At 38.7% G+C, this 15,807-nt stretch overlaps 2 long non-coding RNA genes across 2 annotated transcripts; both read right to left on the bottom strand.

Moving 5' to 3' along the window:
• Window positions 1-5,575: 5,575 nt before the first annotated feature.
• LOC143718523 (uncharacterized) lies at window positions 5,576-6,083 on the bottom strand. Its single transcript, XR_013196428.1, has 2 exons — window positions 5,989-6,083; window positions 5,576-5,650 (listed from the first exon to the last, which is right to left on the bottom strand). It is a non-coding gene; the product is annotated as an uncharacterized LOC143718523 (long non-coding RNA).
• A 2,614-nt stretch (window positions 6,084-8,697) lies between these two features.
• On the bottom strand, window positions 8,698-9,243 carry LOC143718657 (uncharacterized). The gene is made up of 3 exons (XR_013196474.1): window positions 9,217-9,243; window positions 8,910-9,142; window positions 8,698-8,816 (listed from the first exon to the last, which is right to left on the bottom strand). It is a non-coding gene; the product is annotated as an uncharacterized LOC143718657 (long non-coding RNA).
• Window positions 9,244-15,807: the final 6,564 nt, after the last annotated feature.

The raw sequence follows: 15,807 nt of genomic DNA on the forward strand, positions 1-15,807 counted from the left end.
ATTAAACCAAGCGAGTCATCGTGGAGAGGCAAAAACAACGCAAGAAGTGCTCAGAATACAGTTCAAACATTGCTCAGAGTAGCATAAACTAGACAAGCGAAGATTTCAAGAAAAGTTTTTTTTTATTTTTTATTCTGCATTCCGGACGAGGGTGGGTAGATCCTTCCACCAGCATGGAACTGTGAATGAGAATGTTCTGGAGAGTGATTTTGTGCCTCGCTGTGATGGTACCACGAGCCGTCGCTATTGACCGATCGTAGGCTTCTGGTAGGAATGTAGACCCGTAGGAGCGAGTGAAAGTAGGAGGGAGCTGAGCCGGTGGACAATCTGTAAGCAAGTGTCAGCGCCTTGAACTTGATTCGAGCAGCGAGTGGTAGCCAATGCAGGGAGATGAACAGAGGAGTGACGTGGGCCCTTTTGGGCTTGTTGAAGACAAGACGAGCAGCAGCATTCTGGATCATTTGTAAGGGTTTAGTTGCACATGATGGAAAGTCCAGCCAGAAGAGCATTGCAGTAATCAAGCCTAGAAATAACCAGGGCTTGGACGAGAAGTTGTGTTGCATGCTCAGTTAGGAAAGGCCTGATCTTCCTGATGTTGTGCATCGCAAACCTGCATGATCGAGCTGTCTTTGTAATGTGGTCTGTGAAGGTCAGTTGGTCATCAAAGATTACTCCAAGATTTCTGACCGACCTTGATGGGGTGATTGAGGAAGAATCTAGCTTGATAGTGAAGTCGTGTTTTCGGAGATTCAAAACTTAGTAAAAGTGTAAGCAAACACAAATATGGTGCATTTAAGTAAAATAGACTGTTGATTGTATAGTTGAATATGTAACTACAAGTGTACTTGCAATAATAATAGTGTTTTCTAGGTTTCTTGCCACTGGGGACTCATTCAGGACCATAGCGTCCAGCTACAGGGTTGGTGTCTCCACAGTGTGCCAGATCGTAGGCCAGGTTCTGACTGCCATCTGGGACTGCCTTGTGGAGTTGGATTACTGCAATGCACTTTATTTGGGGGCGAGTGGGTCCTCCATTGCCCGTCTTCAACTGGTTCAAAATGCTGCTGCTCGTCTCTTAACTGGCACAAGAAAGTATGGGCATATTTCACCTATTTTAGCTTCACTGCACTGGCTGCCTGTTCATTTTAGGATTCATTTTAAACTCCTTTTATTTGCTTTTAAAGCTTTGAATGGCCTTGCCCCACCGTACCTCGCTGAGTTACTGCATCCCTATATTCCCAGCCGCTCTCTCAGGTCTGCTGACCAGCTGCTCCTGACAGTGCCTAGAACGAGGCTGAAACGTAGAGGAGAACGAGCTTTTGCTGTTGCCGCTCCAAAACTTTGGAATGTATTGCCACTACACATTAGACATGCTTCTTCACTGTTTCATTTTAAATCTCTGCTTAAAACCCATCTTTTTACTCTGGCTTTTAACAGCAGTTAATCGTGTTTAATGTGATTTAAGTGTGTTGTGTGGCAGTACATTCTTTACATTTTTGATTTATTTATTTTATGTTGTTTTATTTTATTTTATTACTTTTATCGTATTGTGCGTATCGTATTTTATTATTATTATTTATTTTATTTTATTTTTTATTTTTTTTCCTATTGTGTTTTTATTGTTATGATGTAAAGCACTTTGGAAACCCTGTGTTAATTTAATTGTGCTATATAAATAAAGAGGATTGGATTGGATTGGATTGCTATGTGCACTTATATACAGTCAAGTGAAAAAGAAAGTACATCCTTTTGAATTTTATTGTTTTGCATCACAAATTAATAAAAAATGATCTGGTCTTTGTCAGGTCTTAAAATTAGGTAAATATAACCTAAGATGAACAACTGCACATGACATGTTACTCTGTCATTATGTAATAAAAACTAGGCCAAAATGGAGAAGACGTGTGACAAACTAAGTACACCCTTACTGTTTCCGTAGAAATTAAGAGTGTAAGTAGCAGTCAAATCTATAGACCACCTCTATAAAAGCGTACGTTTTTGGCAGTTTGGAGCATTCAGGGTGTGTGTTAACACAAAGATTGAATTGTAATTGCAATGATGTACAGTAGTCAACATTGGAAATGAATCAAAACCTTTCATTAAAGTTATACATGAATTTTGAACAATACCCGTTCTTGTCTTAGTTTGATGAACTTTTTTGATCCACTTCGAATGTTGACTACTGTAGTATTGCAAGCTCCTCATTAAAACCTGTCACTTAAAATTCCTCGATGCTTTCAGAAGTTGCTGAATTTAGCATTTGTATTACAGATGTAAAACTTAATGATAAACAATGTCACCCTAAGAAAAGGTTAAAAAATTAACCTTCTGATGTTCCTGGAAATTGCAACTGTGGTGAATTGAAATGCTCTGGTCTTCTTCCCTTAAAAATAGAGGAGGTTGAAGGGGGTGGATTGGAATCCACTGCTGCTTCAATGTATATGTAATGATTGATTATAATTAAGGTATTAATCAATATTTTTCCTTCTAAATATCAAATGAGTTGAATGACTTCTCTGGAGATTTTACTTTATTTATATAAGTTACCAGTGTGATTACTGAAATGTTCTTTTCATGTATTCTTTAATGTCTGTATTTGATATCTGAATGCAGTGCTTGCTTATTTAACACAGCTTCCAGAAATGAAATAGGGACTTGTTTTGTGTTTGAGAAAGGTCTTCAATGTGTTTAAACATATAGGGGTCATTGAAGCCAATAGTTTAAGGGACCATTTCTTTGTTAAAGGCTTTCTTTCCAGTTAGACTAAAGTTTAGCTATCCTTGAGAGAAAGAACGCATTATCTTGATGTTTTGAGAGGACTCTCCTGTTTATAGTGAGAGCCTGGCCAAATCCAACCTTGGAAAAGCTGTTTGTCGGTGTGTGTGTTAGTCTTCTTGGTTACAGGTTAAGGAACCACTGGCATTATTGGAGATTGACTGAGTTGTTGTTCTGGACATGCTGGCGCCCAGCAACCCAAATCTGCGACCTGGAAGGTCAGGACGTGCCTAACTTCAGCTGCATAATCGATGGAGATATGCTTCAGTCTATCTGTATATGTGTGGAAAATTACTGTGTTTATCTATTTCATAGCCAATGAGAATCATTCATCCTGTAAGCAATGACGTAGCTTAGACCTTGGAAATGGTATAACTGCTGTGATCTTTGTAACTGGTAAGGGGGGCGGCCTACGAACTCCTGTGCGAGTATTGAAGCTGACTTCTGCTGATGAAACTGCAAACTATCTTCAGTAAATATTTTCTTTAATTTTTTATAATTCTGACTCTGGGTCTTCATTCTTCATATCTGGTTCTGGGTCTTTAACTGTATACCCCTTACAGGTATGTGAACAAACAAAAAAAATCAAGGACATGATTCAGATATGTTAAAGGGTCGTTAAAAAAAAGTGTCACACTTGGCTCCTTCGCAGTCAAAAATGACCGACAAAGGAAATGAATGGAAAATATGAAAAAATACGAAAACTCTGAGAAACTTTTGGTGGTACAAACTACAAATCAGCCACTGTGCAGAAAAAAAAGTGCACAGCAATGAAGGAGTGACACTAAAATATCAAGAGTGAAAATAAGACACTCACGCCCACACACAAACACACACACACACAGAAAAATGAACTGGTAAGACTGCAACAGCAAATTTTGAGAATATGCTAAATAAAAGAAATCAATAAATAAAAAATACAAAAGCGCGCACGCACACACACACACACACACACACATTCCAGGCCAATCACAGTATTATAAAACAAACATTTTCTCCCCTGCCTGTTACCACGGCTACTAGTTGGATTAAAGTATCAAAGATTGTCCCCCTGTAACGACCAGGCCAATCACATTATTTGTTTATAAAACAATCACTTTCCCCTCTGCCTGCTACCACAGTCCACAGTTCATTCTTCAGCAAAAAGACAATAAGATACACTGCTCAAGAGACCCTGGAATACTTGCTTCACGCAAGTGAAAATGAAGAATGTAGTGAACCAGATGACACTTCTGATGTAGAGGAAGATTTGACAGAGGCTGACCCAGATTTTCAGATCACAGAGGATCAGCCATAAGATGAGGATTCAGAGGAGGAAGGCCCTGAAGGAGATCCAACTTTCCTCTAAAAATGGAGTTCGTCTCCTCCACCCCAAACTCCAGGAAGAGCATGAGGAGAGGAGATTATCAGAAAGACACCTGGTCCCACAAGGTATGCCTGTTCAAGAGCTGAAGACATAAAATCAACATTTGAGTTATATTTTCCTAACTCAATTCAGAACATCCTAGTTAGAATGACAAATTTGTAGGGGCAACGAGTTTTTGGTGATCATTGGACTAACATTGACTGGACTGAAATGGAAGCTTTTATGGGTCTTCTCATTCTTGCTGGGTTTTTAAATCCCATGATGAAGCAACACGAAGCCTGTGGCATAGTGAGATGGGGAGAGCAATTTTTCGGGCCACCATGCCTCTGAAAGATTTTACTAGATTGTCAAGTGTGGTACATTTTGATGACAAAACAACAAGAGCCGCAAGAAGAGAAACTGACAAGCTGGCACCCATCCGTGAACTTTGGGAAAAATGGCTAGAAAGGCTTCCCATGATGTACAATCCTGACTTGAACGTAACCGTGGACGAATACTTGATTGGGTTCAGAGGCCGGTACCAGTTCAATCAAAATATGCCGAGCAAACCGGCTAAATATGGTCTGAAAATCTGGGCAGCCTGTGATGCCAAAAGCAGCTACAGCTACAATATCCAGGTGTACACTGATAAACCTGTAGGAGCACGACAAGAGCGAAACCTGGGCAAACGTGTGGTGCTTGAAATGTTACATGATCTCGAGGGGCACATTGTCACGTGAGATTTTTTCACATCTTATGCTCTTGGCACAGAGCTCTTACGAAGAAAAATAAGGATGCTAGGTACTGTGCAAAAAAAACAAGGCAGAGCTCCCAAGTGCATTGGTGACAAGTGGAAACAGGGCTTGTTTTTCATCTCTGTTCGCGTTCACCGAGACACACCATCATCTCCTACTGCCCAAAAAAGAAGAACGTGATTCTTATGAGCACCACACACAAGGATGCAGGAGTCAGCGAGCGCGAGGACAGAAAACCAGCGATGATTTTAGATTACAACGCCACCAAAGGTGGAGTGGACAATCTAGACAAGGTATGTGCTACTTTGTATTTGTTCACTGCTAAAAATAATTGTACAATAATAACTTATATTCTAAGCTAAATGGTAAATTGAACTTGAAATGTATTGGAGAAAAAAGAAGTAAATTGCATTATCAATAGATGACCAAATATTTACTAAAATGTTGTGCAATGGAATTTCAAGTGTTTGTTTTTAAAGCTACACTGTGTAACTTTTTTAGTTTATTCTTAGCTAAAAACACTTAGTTCTTTCAAAAATATATGTGCTGATTAATGTATATTTACTTCGTTCAAGTAATAAAGTATTCTCGTGAGTGTATAATATGCCATTGAAAATACATACGGGTAAGGGGTTCCAATGTCGGTCGCCATGTTGCCCCTTCATCTTGAAAGTACATTAGCCAAGCTTCGCCTTTCGCGTTTTAACACTCGATGGCACCGTGTCGAATGTCAAGAGGGGGATTGCTTGAGACTGATATATAAAAACCTGAAAGCCTTTTTGAAAGTCTGTTTCTGATGGAGGATCACTCTTATTCTCGAGGATAAGTATCAGAGTCGCCAAGGAAGCGAAAAAGAGAATTAAGACGGCAACGCAACAGGCGCATGACAAGCAACGATTTTAAAAAGGACGCCGACGTTGCCTGCTTTCTTCTTGTCAGGTAACGTTAATTAAGCCTATTTGTGTGTATTGGAAGTTTTATTGTTGCTTGGCTAATTATATCATGGTGTGCTGTGCATAACTCTAGAACGACATCTAGGATAGGTTTCCTCGCGTCAATGATGAAAAGTATTGTTTACCTTGTAACATAAATCCGTGTTTATAAAACCTCTACCTCTCCCTCGCACCTCCGTCACATCAACTGATCTCTGCTCACGGAGAAAATGATATAGCCTACAATGTAAACTTTGCCTTACGCTAGTGATGTCGTACAACATGCAGAATAACGATAGCACTGATAAAAGTTACTTTACTAAGATTAGCTTGCATTCGTCAGGGAACCTGAAAACTGATGTTAGCAATGAAATGGTAAAAAAATAACAAAAACATAAAACTATTATTCATTTTACATAGATGTCATAACCTATAAGTTACCTGACAAATTAAATTACTGCAAATTATAATAGTTTTCTAAAATAACCTCATCACTTGAAGGAACACTCATGGACGAGGTCGAACTGCAAGCCATGTTAATCTTGGACTACATTGGCCACCGTAGGAGTTAAAACGAAATCGGAATTGAGAGGAACAGAAACTAATATTCACTGGATGGTCATATACCTTTTCACCGCTAGATGGGGGTAAAAATCACACAGTGTAGCTTTAAAATAAGTTTGTTTTTAGTTAAGTTATTTGATGCTATAAAAACGGCACTGTGGCGTACATGATTGACAGGCGTGATTGACAGGTTCTCTGAGCAAAGTAGTCACTGAAGCAACAACGGACTTTTTTCGGGATCTTTGGAGGACTGAGGAGATTGGAGCTTTAAATTTAATATCTAAATTTCTATAATTAATTATTTCACACGACATAATGGGTTGTTCTGCAGCAGAGGCGCGTGCTTACGACTAGGGATGGGACGATTACCGGTTTCACTATAAACCACGATAAAATGTACTGGCGGTTAGTAATATCGTTTAAAATTCAATTATCATTAAAACCGTGTTTGATTATCGCGATTTTAATAACTCACTATAAATCCTGTCCAGCCAGCAACAGTCTGCCACAGGCGCGCAATGTTGTTGTTTTTTTTTATTCGCGAAGGAATGGCGGAAGGCGGTGACTGCGTTCGGGAGATTTTTCAGGCTTTTAAGAGGACCAAATCTGAGGTGTGGTCATATTTTGGCATTTACAAAAATCCTGAGGGAAACTTAATCGAGGATATTCACTCTGTCTGCAGAACATGCTCAAAAAAAAGCCGCTGTGATGTGGTAAACACTTCAAAATCTGCCGAGTCGTCCTGTGTGACCATCATCCACTGTTGTATAGCGAACGCAAGGCAAGTTAACTTTGATCTCAATACTAAAACTACGTCTGGGAAATAATTGGGCACAAAATTTTGTTTTGAGTTGAAATATTTTCTCACTCACTTGAAATACACTTGAAGCTTCCGCGAAGAAGCGTTCAAAGCAAGTGTCTTTGAGCCAAAGACGAACGAACAAGTTCAAACAAGACTATTAAGAGTGACATTTAAGAGATAATGTATATTCATTGTACACTTATAACACCGATTTTTTTTTTACACATAATTACGGGGACATATTGAATAGAGATTAATGTCTCTATTCCTACCTGTTAAATCCATTTTGTGCAGCGTACAAAACTCGTCCGGACAAGATGATCACAACAATATTATCAAATTCTGTAAACAATAAATCATCTCTTATTTCATTTTCAATACAATCAAAAACGGAGACGTAAGATGACAAGTTATATTTGAATGAAATGAGAGCGTGTGTCCGTTGTGATTTACATGGATGTGCGCTGTGTTATAATATGTTGCTATTGACGACGGTCATTATAAGGAAGGAAATGCCACAGAATAGAATCTTGCTTTAGAAAGTGCATAGAGCTGCTCGTTTTATTTGTTATTTGTTGATTCTCAAATATAAAACTTGTTGAAACGTTTTCAGTGTGAGCATCAGTTCTTTTTTAACACTTTCATCTTGTTTTAACAAAACCGTGATAATATTGATAATCACGATAATTTCTGTCACTATAATCGTGATATGAAATTTTCATACCGTCCCATCCCTACTTACGACTGATTCAGCGAGAGTGAGGGCGGGACCAGAGCGGGACGTTGATTTCGCGGCTTTACTTCCTGCTCACTTCTGCGCATGTCTGGTCCCGAAATCGCAACTGCGCAGACTCAAGTCCCAAGATGTCAGCACCATATCGGGACAATGGCGGCTTCACTTCTCGCCAATGGAAGAGAACAAAGGGGCGTCGTCCATCTTTTTTTACAGTCTATGGAACATACACATGTGGACGGAAGTCAGCTCGCTGGCCCATGGCTCTCTTCTTCAACATTATTGATGTCTCGGCCTACAATTCATTCATTCTGTGGAGGGAGATCAATCCCACCTGGGGACAGGTGAAAAGCTACCGAAGGAGGCTTTTTCTGGAGGAGCTGGGGAAAGCGCTGGTGTACCCCTTCATGAAAAGAAGGAAAAAAATAATAATTCCTCACACACCAGCCTCTGTGAGCATCCTGAGAAAAGTGCAAGATTTCAGAGATGACGAAGCTGGTCCCTCATCGGCCTGTGCGTCCACAGTTGGTCCCTCATCAGCCGGTGTGTCCACAGCTGGTTCCTCATCGGCCGGTGCGTCCACAGCTGGTCCCTCATCTGCCGGTGTGTCCACAGCTGGTTCCTCATCGACCTGTGCGTCCACAGTTGGTTCCTCATCTACCGGTGCGTCCACAGCTGGTCCCTCATCTGCCGGTGCGTCCACAGCTGGTCCCTCATCTGCCGGTGTGTCCACAGCTGGTTCCTCATCGGCCGGTGCGTCCACAGCTAGTCCCTCATCTACCGGTGTGTCCACAGCTGGTTCCTCATCGGCCGGTGTGTCCACAGCTAGTCCCTCATCGGCCGGTGCGTACTGGCAGAATGTGTATTCCATGAAGCTTCTTTGGAATACGTCTCCATGTATTTTCCCAGCCTGTACATTCGATTAGTAAAGAGTAAAATGAAATAGCTACACTAATATTCTCTCATCTCTACTTGAGGCAACTTTAATCTACACTGATGTTACCCTTCCAAAGAGACAGGTCCTCCTCTCCAACATCCGCAAAAAACCTTGTCTCGATAAACCTGGTGCAACAGTTCTCATTTCTTCAAATGTGCTGAAGACATCGACTGAAAACCGCGTGTCAGCATTCACAGATGCTGGCCAATACCCACTGCTTATTAGGTCGCTCATGTCAGGTGTCCAATGAGCCAGACATAATCTGCACAGCAAGTTTGGCAAGTGCAAATCATACCGACCTAAAATCAAAAAGTAGAACATTGTAACACACAAAGGGACAGGAAAAAATAAAAATATAAACCATAATTCATACCATTTATGCAAACCAAAACGATTACTCTGCCTGCTGATTCTTTGAAGTTTGAAGGGTCGCAAGTACATAACTGGACAGGTCTCACTGTAGGTAATAAACATACTGAAAAGAGAAGTGAAATAATTAGTGAGAAAGCATTACAAATATGCCCAATTAAGATAATAAAAGTAAAAAACTAAAATAAAATGAAAATCACTTTACCAAAAAGGTTCAGAACACTACCTTGTTTGATCCGTGTATATTTGCCATCTTCTTTTACACAGCACACTGTTGGCTCAATGGGCTTGTAAATTCCCTCGATGCAGGACTCCCTGTTATGGAGGGTGAGTTTTTTGTGTATGTGTATGTCACAATCCATACACAGCAAGAAGAGTCAATTATAGCGCCAGAATTGCTCAAAGTAAAACAAATATCATACTTTATGATGTTAGTTTTCATTAAAAAAAATAATTCAAAAAATTAAATCAAGAAAATTAGCCAAAACCTGGTAAACAGTAAATTCTAACAACATAGGTCTATTTAGATAAACAATCTGGCGAGCATGTTGTTTTAGGTTAATACACCAACAGCAAATTTCTGTTTAATAAAGCGCTCAGAAATGTGTGAGCATTGCAATGCACTATGGGGATTGTTGTCTACAATCCACAAGCACTAAAAAGTCATTTTCTGCCTTTTATCGGCCAAGAAGGTCCCAAATTAGAAATTTATGCTTAATTTAAACCCCCATACTACATATATGACCCACTTTCAATACATATTCATGTCTCCACCGGTGGAATGACCCTTTAATTACAGTAAGGTCAGGTGTCATCTTACCAAATGAGTGTTGAGAGCAGTTTGATTGGGTAACTGTGGGAACCTCTTCAGATGACTCAAAAGGAGTAGTGCCCTCACTGCCAACCACGGATTGAAGATTGAAAAGCCCGTTCGAAAGACTATAAAAGACACAATGTTTCATTCAGCTAATGAGATTGAGAAGGCAAAGCAAGTCAGCGAAATCCTGAAGGCAAACGTATTTGTAACAAAAAACAGTACTGTGTCTACTGTGAAAAGGCAAAAGGCAAGATTTCTAGACATCTTGAGAAGTTATTCAAATGAAATGGAAGTTGCTAAAGCCTTGAGTTTTCCCAAAGACTCAAAGAAAAGAAAAATTATTCTTGAACAGCTTCGGAACCAGGGTAATTACTACCATAATATAGGAGTCTATATTATATTTTTGGTGACAAATCACAACATCACTACATTGTTCAAAAAATAAGGGAGCTGGCCAGGTTTATGATCGAAGTAAAGACAAAATCTAAAAAAGTGAGGAACCTTACAGAGCTCTGTAAGCCAGTGAACTTTCTGTTAGCAGTCACAGCTTGTAAGGAAGTAAACCAATTTCAACCAGATTTAATTATGTTTAAAACCCCCTCTCTTGCTCTGAAAATTGGTTACTAATTGAAGAAAGCCTGCCAGCTCAGTTTAGGACAATGTTTAATGGCTGGGGACAGAGACTGAAAAAAAGTTGAAAAACTTCATCAAACTAATTGATAGTCATTGGCATACCAACATTTCGAGTCAGGCCCTCAACACTTCGCAGCAAAGCAAGTGGAAGAAGGGTGACACTATTCCCCTTACGGAAGATGCCATGGCTGTCAGGATTGTTGGTTTCTGTTTCCTGTTTTAGTTTGGTAGTCTGGTTTTCTGTTTTGTCTTGCTTTACTTCCTGTCTTTGAGTTTTCCCGCCCTTGTGATTGTCTAATGCGTTTCACCTGTTCCTTGTTTTCTCACTATCCTGTGTATTTAGTCTCTGTGTTTCCCTTGTCTGTTGTCAGGTCATTTTATTTTCTGTTTGGAGTGCTGTGTTTAAGTCTGCCTGTTTAGTCTCCGTGTTGCTTATTCCCATGGTTCCTTTGTTTTTTGGATAACCTTGTCTGCTGTTTTTGTTTCTTAGAATCAGTTGAGGAACAGCTCAACGGTATTTATTCACTCACATTTAGGTTTTAGCCATATCTTAGCTTTTCCACCTATGAATTTGCAGTGTTTCCATCCAGATGTTTTTATGCACATTTTGAATTTACGCATAAAAACAGCTGTAAGGAAACTACAGTTAGATTATTTTGAGAATTGATATAATGCTAATTTAATTTTCATATCGTTCATACTGTTGAAAAAAATGTTTTATTAAATGGATTGACATTGCCAATAAAAAAAAATATTCTAAACAAATCAAGTTTGTAGTGTGGGGTTACTTTTGAAACATTTGATGAAACTGAAATTTAAAATGAATATGTCATTTAATATTTTTTTGCAAAGATAAAGGATAAAATGTGTTTGCAGTTACATATTGACAAGGTCATAGTCAGGTATATTTAAAAAAAAAACAAGAGTAACAATGTGCAACTTATGTTCAAAGTGAAATTATACTGAAGTCATTCCACATTTACAAAATACCACCTGGTCTTGATAGACCACACTTGTGAGTTATTGACCACAGCAAATATATATCTCTGTCTAAAACAATATCTTTTAAAACATATACATTATAACATATATCGTATGGAACGTCCGCTTTGATGTATCTAAGGACGCACTGGTGTAGACATGGTGTTAGAATGTTACAGACCATTTTCTTTTGCATATAGTCACAAGTTTCAGCCTGTAAATATTTGATGTAAACTCACATTAAACAAACTTTTTATTAAACAGAAAAAAAAAATCAAACAAACAAAATATTGCTTCCAGCGCCCCCCGATGTTCTTCGCACGCCCCCGTTGAGAAACACTAGTCTAGTGTTAGTAGGTCCCACATAAATACTTGGGTGCTTCTCAGTTCTTATCTGTGCATCCTCGTTTCCTTTCCTCACGTCTCAGCTCCACCCCCTGTAGGACATGATGGAAGGCTGCAAGGAAAGAAAATGAGGACGGAGGAATCCAATGAAACCTTTTTTATACATTGGAATACTTGATCACTCGAGCGTCACTTCATAGTGTTATCAGCTGCGCTCAAATGATCTGCCCTTATGTTGTATTAGGCCTCGTTTACACTGCAGGTCTTGATGCCCAATTCCGATTTGTTGCCTACATTTGATTTTTTTTTTACCGTGACCCATATCCGATTCATGTGTTTACACTAGCCATTCTATCTTCCCACCGTCCTTCGGATGAGACGTTAAACCGAGGTCCTGACTCTCTGTGGTCATAAAAATTCCCAAATTTACCCCTTGGCCTCTGTCCCCTTACCCCTTGGCTTCATCACTGTCTCCTCTCCACCAGTAAGCTGGTGTGTGGTGGACGTTCTGGCGCAATATGGCTGCCGTCGCATCATCCAGGTGATGCTGCACACTGGTGGTGGTTGAGGAGATTCCCCCTTCTGTGTAAAGCGCTTTGAGGTCCCAGAAAAAGCGCTATATAAATGTAACAAATTATTATTATCTGAAACATTGCGCATGCTGCTCTGCGATATATGCGAAGTTCGCCAAACATCAGGATGATTTTGAGGCGGAGGAGGACGAAAAGGGCCATCATTGCAGCCAGCGCATACGCGTCAGTTATTGTGTGCGATAGAGGTGGGACTGGTGGGAACATACAACACGATCTCAAGAAAGTCGTATCTATACCACTAATTTAATTTCTTGCGCCATTTATACGCCAAAAATAGTTTTTGCGTGCATGATACGCACTGTAAACCCCTTGGGTAGGATTAGGGGTGTGGAGTGCGTGCATATTATTGAAATTACCATTGCTTATTGAAGCGCTATATAAATGCCTCATTCATTTATCATATGCACACAAAAACTATTTTTGGCGTAAATGGCACGATAAATAAAATTTGTGCTACAGATACGAACTTTCATGAGATCATGTTGAAAAAATGCTTCTTTAACGAGAAGCATTGGGTCCGAAATTTTAGGATGAGCAAGCCAACCTTTGATATGTTGTGTCAACGTGTGTCCACACTCCTCTCCTACGACGACACCATCCGTCCCTTCGCAGATGCGCGTCGGGGTTTCTCTCGTCATTAAACCGTGGAGACGTAGCCTAATGCCTCAGAAAATCCGATCTGTCTGTTTACATGACAGTCGCATTGGCACATATCTGATTTATTTCCACATATGAACGAGGCTTGAAACCGATCTCGAAATATCCGAATGCATGCATTTTTTTCCTGTTTACACGGTCATAAAACAAATCCAATCTGTGTCACATATGAGCAAAAAATCAGACAGTGTAAACGAGGCTTTAGTTTGGTTATTTAAGAAATTCATAATAAATAATAAAGCAAGAAACGCTGTTGAAATATGTGAGATGTGTGGTTTATATAAACTGTAAAGGTAAAGTATAAATTAAAAGGATTGTGACCGATGTGAAGGGGGAGGAGAATTTATATACGTGCGTAACGTTTATTCAATAAAACTCTTCCGCAAAGGATACACCCGTGTATCCTCACTCATAACTCCTCAGGAAGCCTCCTCGCTCCTCGCAGTGCAATTAGAGAATTGAGATGTCCTTCAAGATGGCTGAGCTCGATCAGTTTCCGGGTCATAGACTGAGGACGGAGGAGACGAGGAGGGATATTGAGAATAGTACTAGAGTAGTTGAGCAGCGAGTTACGTCGTTTTTCCGAAAACACACTTCTCACACTGAGGACATGCGAAAGGATTCTCTCCAAAGGGAACATTCAAGTGTAGATAAAGGTTTCCTTTACGAATGAAACTCTTCCCACACACTTTGCAGATGTGAGTCGTCTCTCCAGAGTAAAATCTAATGTGCTTTTTAAGGCGCGCTTTACATACAAAACTCATTCCACACAGTTGGCATGTGAAATTACTGGTACATATGATTTTAGCTCTTTTTTTTAAGGAATTCTTATTAGTCTGTGTGGATTTTTCTCCCGTCATGAAATCATGATCTTTCTCTTCCATTTCATTCAGTTCTTGTCTCTCTTCTTTCTGTGCCATCAGGTCTAAAGATAAAGATAAACAAATAGAAAATGAACACCAGTTTAATAGCATAAAGCCATCAAAAGGCTGCATTAAAGCAATAAAGCCAACAATACTAGATCCTGTACCCAATAAGTTACTGAAAGAGGAACATCTCAATATTGTTAACGGTTCACTTTCTTTAGGACACATTAAAAAAAAAACTTCCAAGAAAAGTCCAAGAAATCTGGCATTTATAAAAAAACAAACGCAAAAAACCCTGTATAACTTGGCCTAAGATGTTTTTATATACCAATCCCAAATCTTACATTCGTGTCTAAAATATTCTAAAATTAGCGTTCTCTAAACTATGTTCAGTTTTGCAGAGAAACTTCAGTCAGAATTTAAGCCCTATTGTAGCACAGAAACCTTCCTTATCAAAGTTACATTTCATCTATTGCTATTATCTCTTTAGACATCAGACCATCAGACTATCTCTTTGATAGCTTTAGAATTATATTGGCATTTGTGGACAAGCATTAGCATGGACCAGATCTTATCAGTAATTAAGATGTGCTCTAATACTCTCTATGTTGGTGTCCTACTCATAAACCTCATTCTCACCATGTGTGATATCATCACTGTATTGTGTATAAAAACATATATATACATATATATATATATATATATATACATATATATATATATATATATATATATATATACAAGAATTTATTGTATCTCATTGAATGGAAAAAGGAAAAGTCTGATTTTGTTGGTTTTATTGTAGAATTACGGTCTAATCGTCAAGTTGTGACCACAGGCTTACTAGCTAGGTTAGGTTTTTATATACAGTTGTAAGCTATTTTAATCAGTCTTAGGTTTGAGATTTATCAACAATGACATGTAAAAACCGTGCAACTTATACTTCACAAATATTTACAATTACATAAATAATGCTATGAGATTGATTTTTTTTATTATTCTTCAATATTTAAATATAAAATGTTCTCTAAATTTAACTTTTTAATTAAATAAAGAATTACAATGTTACATTAAAATATTGATGCTTTACACATACTTTACACGCTTGTAAAACTATTAAATTGATGGGACAGTTTGCATTGATTTAAAAACACTTAAAAATGTAAATCAAACCTTTCTTCAGCCGAATGAAAACAGATGCAGGAGTGCGGCGCAGTCGTATGACGTCACACCTTCTGACCAAAATAAAAGTCCAGTTCACATACACTGCTGTGTCTGAAATCACAAACGACAGAAATGTATAAATAATATACGTAGAATATTAAAAGAAATATGAAAGACTACTTTGTAAAATATGAATAACTTATAATTAAAGAGAGAGTTTCTGTCTACATGGCAAACATTTTATGTTTGGGGGCAGACCTTTTATTCCATATATTACAGTATTAATATGTTAGTAGTGACAAATGTGGTTTACCGGTTAAAAATACACATTAAAAAGAGTTTATGACTTCATAAAGCAAGGTTAATATTAAGTGTCATTTTGGGGTGGGCGATATGACCAAAATCTTTTTTCAAGATTGAAATTTTATTTCATAAAAGTGTGACAAAATATAAAATGAGCTTATATGATTCAATAAGACATGTAGGCCTATGGCTCTCTCTACACACACACACACACACACACACACACACACACACAC

Source organism: Siphateles boraxobius, unplaced genomic scaffold (assembly GCF_051911475.1).
Source record: "Siphateles boraxobius isolate OS27281-9 unplaced genomic scaffold, OSU_SipBor_1 61, whole genome shotgun sequence".
NCBI lineage: Eukaryota > Metazoa > Chordata > Actinopteri > Cypriniformes > Leuciscidae > Siphateles > Siphateles boraxobius.